The sequence below is a fragment of the Rattus norvegicus genome, chromosome 7 (assembly GCF_021556685.1).
Source record: "Rattus norvegicus strain SHRSP/BbbUtx chromosome 7, alternate assembly SHRSP_T2T, whole genome shotgun sequence".
Lineage (NCBI taxonomy): Eukaryota > Metazoa > Chordata > Mammalia > Rodentia > Muridae > Rattus > Rattus norvegicus.
In genome coordinates, this window is record NC_141540.1 from 19,953,306 (window position 1) to 19,960,848 (window position 7,543).

Here is a 7,543-nt window from a genome sequence, read left to right on the forward strand (position 1 = left end):
ATCCCCCTTTCTGTCCTTCTCTGTGCCCCATCCTCTTCTCTACCCTCGTGGCTCTGCTCTGGGCTGTCTGCCTGTCTACATGTCTGTTCATCTGACTCTACCCCTTCTCCAGGCCCTCAAAAAAAAAAAAAAAAAAAAAAAACCAACTTTATGTCTTCGCTCATTTTGTGTATGAATGGGTACGTGTGTGTTTGTGTGTGTGTGTGTGTGTGTGTGTGTGTGTGTGTGTGTGTGTGTGTGTGTGTCTGCAATGTGGAGGCCACAGGTCAGCCTTGGGTGTTGCTTCCAGGAACTCTCTACCTTACTTTTTGAGACAGGGTCTCTCATTCAGTACTGGAGCTCACACTGATTTGGAACCTGGCCAGCTAGCCCCAGGGATCCTCTTGTTTCTGCTTCCCCAGCTCAGGTGGATGCCTGGGATTAGAACTCAGGACCTTATGCCTGTGTACCAAGTACTTTACTCCCTGGTCCCAACTAAGATTTTTTTCTAAGCACATAAATTGAATCCCAGATGAATAGGAACATCACAGAAGAAGTACACTAGAAAAAAGCAAGCCCCGCAGTGGCAGAACATGCATTTAATACCAGGACTCGAAAGGGAGAAGAGGGCCTATCTCTTGAGTTTGATGCCATCGTGGTGTCCAGGACAGCCAGGGCTACACAGACAGGGCAACACTGACTTGAAAAACAAACAAACAAACAAACAAACAAACCAACCAAGGAGGGGTGGGGGATCCACCCTACCAAGTAAGGTTTTCCAAAGAAGAGACCTCCAAGTCTGGGCACTCACTCCTGAGAGATTCCCAGAGGAAAGAACTAAGGAAAACAGATGAATCAGATGTTGTATAGTTACTTGCCATGAACTGAAAAAATCCCCTCTTGGAAAGAATCTTTCTAAAAATTCGCAAAGTAACCTAGTGTGATGGCTATTCCTGGTTGTCAATTTGACTCCATCTGTAATGAACTACAATCCAGAAATGGAGGGCCCAGCTATGATCCCGATCTAGAGGCTGGAAGATACAGGTTTCTGACCTGGATCTTGACATGGAGATCTTGAGGCATAGTGGCCATGAAAAAGCTTAGGCCCAGGCAAGGTAATACACACCTTTAATCCCAGGAGACCGAGCCAAGCAGATCTCTGAGTTCAAGGTCAACCTGGGACAAGGCAAATTCCAGATTCAGGTATTGTGGTACACACCTTTATTTTGGGCCACATCTTCTGCTGGAGGCCTACATAAGGACGTTGGAAGAAGGAAGACTCACGCTTCTTCACCTGCTTGCACTTACACATCTGTTGGGACCTACTTCTACAGAAGGCCAGCTGAAACAACTAGCCTTGTGGGACTGAGCAACTATTAGATTCTTGGACTTCTCACTCACAACTGCCCATTGTTGGGTTAGTTGGACTGCAGGCTTTGAGTCATTACAATAAATTTCCTTCATATATAGAGACATTCCATAATTTCTGTGCTAGAGAACCCTGACTAATACTACAAAGCTGTACCTGACAATATAAGGGGCTGAATTTAAAGAGATTCGTGATCATTTTGAAGCTGTTTTATTTCACGCGTATGGGTGATTCGATTTTTAATTTTTAAGATAGGGTCCCATTATGTAGCCCTGGCCCACCTGCAGCTTGCTATGTGGCCCCGGCTGGCCTCGAGTTCACAGAGATCTGCTGACTCTACCTCTGGAGTGCTGGGAATAAAATCATGCTTCATCATGACTGTTTTGTATGGGTGTTTTGGCATGTATATGGATCATGTTTATACCTTGTGCCACAGAATTGAGAATGAAAGACCCCAGCTTAACAGCAGTAACGCCATTTTGCAAGGCTGTACTTAAGATGACTGGTTCAGGGAAAGGTTAGAACACTGAGTACACAGCGGCTGCCAAGCAAGATATGTTTGGTTGAAGGCCTGGCAACAGGACGACTTCGGTTGAGCACCTGACAATGAAAAAAAGCCCCAGGAGAGGTCCCACACCCTGGTGGGGGGCCGAGTCAGTCGTTATGTTCCAAGAAGGTAGCTAAGAAACTTGCCCCCGGGCTGAACCCTTGGGGGGCCGAGTCAGCCGTTATGTTTCAGGAAGGTAGCTAGGAAACTTGCCCCCGGGCTAAACCCTTGCCATATTAGAATCCACCAATTATATCCCTGTAACCATGCATCTGCTTCTGTATGCTTGCTTCTGCTCCCCAAAATCCTATAAAAGCCCATCCTTGGTTCTGTGGGGCGCGCCAGTCCCCCGAGTGACTGAAGCGCCCGCAGGTGCCTGTGCCTGTGTATCCCGACAATAAACCAAATCCTCTTGCTGATTACATCCTGTGGTGTCTCCGTCTGGTCTTTGGAGTTAGAGGATCTCCATCCCGAGGGAAAGTTCTCCCTGAGAGCTTTTCATTTGGTGCATTGGCCGGGAAAGGAGATCCTCCACCCAGGGACCACCGACCACCCACTGGGAGGTAAGCCGGCCGGCGTCTGTCTGTCTGTCTGATTTTGTCTCGTTCTGCCTTATTCTGTCTGTTCTGTGAGCGCTCAGCCAGGTTCTGTGAGCGCTCAGCTAGGTCTGTTCTGTGAGCGCTCAGCCAGGTCTGTTCTGTGAGTGCTCAGCCAGGTCTGTTCTGTGAGCGCTCAGCCAGGCTGTTTGGAATTTGGGCGGGACGAAGAAGGAGCTGACGAGCTCGGACTTCTCGCCCCGCAGCCCTGGAAGACGTTCCAAGGGTGTTAGGGGCCCGACTTTTCGGGGCCCAATCTGGGAGAGGAGAAAGATCCGGACTAACGGCACTTCTGTCTGTAGTTTTGGCTTTCAGAGGGCCCCGGACCTTTGCCACCTCCATCTGACTTTTTGCTTTCAGTTTGGTACCAAAGCCGTGCAGCACGCCTGTCTGTTGTTTGTTTGACTGTTGGTGTTGTTTGTTTTCTCTGTGTTCTAATCTTCCTTAGAACTAACATGGGACAGTCCCTAACAATGCCCCTAAGTCTCACTCTTGATCATTGGGAAGACGTCCACGACCAGGCACACAACCAGTCCGTCGAGGTTAAAAAAAAAAGGAAAATGGCAGACTATCTGCACATCTGAGTGGCCCACTTTCGGAGCGGGATGGCCAGTGAATGACACATTTAATAAGATCATTATTTTACAGGTTAAAGATCGGGCCGTCCACGGACATCCTGACCAGGTTTCTTATATTATCACTTGAGAGAGTCTCGCCTTAAACCCCCCCCCGGGCGGAACCCTTCGTGGACCCGAATTGGCCTCCCCTCAACCCCCAGCCTGTCCCCTCGGCCCCGCCCGGTCCGCCGGCCACGTCTTTCTCTCTCTACTTTTGTGAACTAAGAAACCTGTCCTCCCGGCAGACCCAAACTCCCCTCTCATAAATCTTCTCTCTGACAGGCCCGGCTAAAACGGAGGAGGCAGAGCCGCCGGCCAGATCAGTTGCCGGGCCACAGTCTGATAAGGGTTTTTCCCATCGCAGGGAGATTGCACAATAAGCGCGAGGTGATGCCAGATTCAACCTCCCAGGCTTTAACCGGTGGCCAGACCCAATACTGGCCGTTTTCAGCAGCTGACATTTACAATTGGAAACAACACAACCCTTCTTTCTCCAAAGATCCGGTGACACTCACCGACCTAATAGAATCTGTTTTACTTACCCACCAGCCTACTTGGGATGACTGCCAACAGCTCTTACAGGCCCTCTTAACCTCAGAAAAAAAAAAAAAAAACAAAGAGTGTTCCTAGAGGCCAGAAAGCATGTTCTGGGAGATGATGGGCGTCCCACCCAGCTGCCTGAGGACCAAACTGGGATTTTAATACAGCTGAAGGTAAGGGACACCTACGCCTTTATCGCCAGTTGCTTCTAGCGGGTCTCTGAGGGGCTATACGATGCCCTACTAATTTGGCTCAGGTAAAACAGGTATTACAGGAAGCAGGGGAAACTCCCTCCGCCTTTCTAGAGAGACTTAAGGAGGCCTACCGAATGTACACTCCCTATGACCCAGATGACCCAGGACAAATGACGAGTGTCTCTATGTCCTTCATCTGGCAGGCTGCTCCAGATATCAGGACTAAGTTACAGAGGTTAGAAAATTTGCAGGGCTATACATTATAGGATTTACTTAAAGAAGCTAAAAAGATTTTTAATAAGAGAGAGAATTGAGTCAAATCTTGGCCGCCGTAGTTCAGGGCCAAGAAAGGAAGGGAGATAGGGGGGAGCTCGAAAGGGGCTGAAGCTGGATAAAGATCAATGTGCCTATTACAAAGAGAAAGGGCACTGGGCCAGAGAGTGCCCCAAGAAGCCTGGCGGACCCCGAAAGCCTCGACCACGAACCTCCCTCTTGGCTCTAGATAAAGATTAGGGAGGTCAGGGCCAGGAGCCCCCCCCTGAGCCCAGGGTAACGCTTAAAGTTGGGGGACAGCCGGTTACTTTCCTGGTAGACACAGGAGCCCAGCATTCAGTCCTCACCCAAGCTTCAGGACAACTCAGCGACCGGACGGCCTGGGTACAAAGAGCTACTGGTGAGAAACAATACCGATGGACTACGGACCGCCGGGTTCAGCTGGCTACTGGTAAGGTGACCCATTCCTTCTTACATGTTCCGGACTGCCCGTACCCTCTGCTGGGCCGTGACCTGCTCACCAAACTAAAAGCACAAATTCATTTTGAGGAAGGAGGGGCCCGAATAACTGGCCCCCACGGAACTCCCCTTCAAGTTCTATGAATATAGACTATATAAACTGGGACAGGACAAGCCACAATCCCTAGAAATAGACACTTGGGTCACGAATTTTCCACTGGCTTGGGCAGAGACTGGTGGGTTGGGGTTGGCGCTCCAACAGCCCCCCTTAATTATACAGTTAAAGGCCATTACAACTCCAGTCTCCATAAAACAATACCCCCTGTCACATAAAGCTTATCAAGGTATAAGGCCTCACATTACGAGGCTTCTGGATCAAGGCATCCCCTGCCGGTCGCCTTAGAATACGCCTCTTCTGCCTGTTAAGAAACCCGACACTGGAGATTATAGGCCAATACAAGACTTGAGAGAGGTCAACAAGAGGATAAAAGATATTCATCCGACTGTTCCAAACCCTTACAATTTGCTCAGTAACTGTTCATCGATGAGAAACAGGGGTATGCTAAAGGGGTCCTAACACAAAGGTTGGGACCCTGAAAACGCCCTGTGGCCTACCTGTCTAAGAAATTGGACCCTGTGGCCTCTGGCTGGCCACCGTGCCTAAAGATGGTGGCTGCTATTGCTGTCCTGATCAAGGATGCTGGAAAATTGACTTTGGGACAGCCACTCACCATCCTAGCACCCCATGCAGTGGAGGCCTTGGTAAAGCAGCCCCCAGACCGCTGGCTCTCTAATTCTCGCACCAAGCCTTGTTACTGGATGCAGAACGGGTTCAGTTTGGGCCCGTAGTCGCCCTCAATCCTGCCACCTTGCTTCCTCTACCAGAGGAGGCAGAACAGCATGACTGCCTAAGTACATGGAACCAGGCCGGACCTATCGGACCAGCCTCTTCAGAATGCTGACCACACATGGTACACGGATGACAACAGCTTCTTGGCAGAGGGAGAGCGAAAGGCTAGAGCTGCGGTCACTACGGAGGACAAAGTGATTTGAGCGAAAGCCCTGCCTGTTAGTACCTCCGCACAACGGGCTGAACTCATCGCCTTGACTCAGGCGCTCAAGATGACAAAAGGTAAGAGGCTAAATATATATATACAGACAGCCGTTATGCCTTTGCCACGGCACACATCCACAGGGAGATCTACCGGAGGCGGGGGCTGCTCACATCTGAGGGTAAAGATATGGCTAAAATTCTGGCCCTCTTAGAAGCCCTATTCTTGCCCAAAAGACTGAGTATTATACATTGTCCAGGACACCAGAAAGGGCACAACCCAGAGGCACGAAAAAACCGGCTGGCCGATGCCACGGCGCGAAAAGCGGCCATGAACAAACAAATCTTGCCCTTAAATAGCCCAGACCAACCCACGCCCCCACCAGTGGGACAAACCAGTTGGGTTTATGCCCATGAGGACATAGAGCTCCTAAAAAAAAATGGGGGCCATCTACCACCCTCAACTAAAACAGTGGGTCTACAAAGGACTTTTGAATTGATCTCCTTTTTACATAAATTAACCCATTTGGGGTTTAAGAAGATAAAAACCTTACTAGATCGGGAAGAGATAAATCTGTGGTTTTTTTTGAATTGGGACAAAGCGATACAAAAGGTGACTGAGAGTTACAAAGCTTGCGCTCAGGTTAACCCGGAAAGGACCATGATTGGACAAGGAGTTCGTCCTAGGGGACACCGTCCTGACATCCATTGAGAAATTGATTTTACTAAAATTAAACCAGATATATATGGATACAAGTATCTCCTAGTGTTTGTAGACACCTTCTCAGGATGGGTCAAAGCCTTCCCCACAAAACACGAGACTACAAAAATGGTCACCAAGAAGCTCCTCGAGGAAATCTTTCCCAGGTATGGCATGCCTCAAGCGTTGGGGTCGGACAACGGGCCCGCTTTCGTCTCCCAAGTAAGTCAGTTGGTGGCCAAATTGCTGGGGATTGATTGGAAATTACATTGTGCCTATAGACCCCAGAGTTCAGGTCAGGTAGAACACATAAATAGAACAATTAAGGAGACTTTATCCAAACTTACGCTTGCAACTGGCTCAAAGGATTGGGTGGCCCTCCTTCCCCTAGTTCTATATCGGGCCCAGAATACCCCGGGCCCCCATGGTCTAACTCCTTTTGAAATAATATATGAAGCACCACCCCCATTTGTCCATTTCTTTGATTCAAACATTGCTGATTTTGCTGACAGCCCTTCTCTGAGGGCCCATTTACAGGCCCTACAGATTGTGCAGAGAGACGTCTGGAGACCTTTGGCCGCTGCTTACCAGGACAAGCTTGAGCATCCGGTGGTGCCACACCCGTTCCAGATTGGAGACACCGTGTGGGTGCACAGACACCAGACCAAGAATCTCGAGCCACGGTGAAAAGGACCCTACACCGTCCTCCTGACTACCCCGACCGCCCTAAAGGTAGACGGAGTCTCGGCTTAGATCCACACACCACACGTCAAGGCAGTCCGGTCTGAGGAATTGACTAATCACAACACTACACCCCAGACATGGAGAGTTCAGCGCACTCCAAACCCCTTAAAGTTAAAACTCCTACGTGGCTCCTCCTAGCCCTTTTGTGGCCTAGAGTCAGTGAGGGAATAAGCCCCCACCAGACAGAAATTTCTTGACCAAGTCGAGTGAAAGATTTCACTCAAAGTTAGCAAAAAAAAAAATGGGGGAATGAAAGACCCCAGCTTAACAGCAGTAACGCCATTTTGCAAGGCTGTACTTAAGATGACTGGTTCAGGGAAAGGTTAGAACACTGAGTACACAGCGGCTGCCAAGCAAGATATGTTTGGTTGAAGGCCTGGCAACAGGACGACTTCGGTTGAGCACCTGACAATGAAAAAAAGCCCCAGGAGAGGTCCCACACCCTGGTGGGGGGCCGAGTCAGTCGTTATGTTC

At 49.5% G+C, this 7,543-nt stretch overlaps 1 long non-coding RNA gene across 2 annotated transcripts; it reads left to right on the top strand.

Annotated features, from left to right (window-relative positions):
• The first annotated feature begins 3,518 nt into the window (after positions 1-3,518).
• On the top strand, positions 3,519-7,103 carry LOC134479827 (uncharacterized). 2 transcript variants are annotated; one of them, XR_015624444.1, is made up of 3 exons: positions 3,552-3,821; positions 4,435-6,492; positions 6,838-7,103. It is a non-coding gene; the product is annotated as an uncharacterized LOC134479827 (long non-coding RNA). The 2 variants fall into 2 exon arrangements; XR_015624445.1 differs by lacking the exon at positions 4,435-6,492 and having other exon boundaries at positions 3,519-3,821.
• The last annotated feature ends 440 nt before the right edge of the window (positions 7,104-7,543 follow it).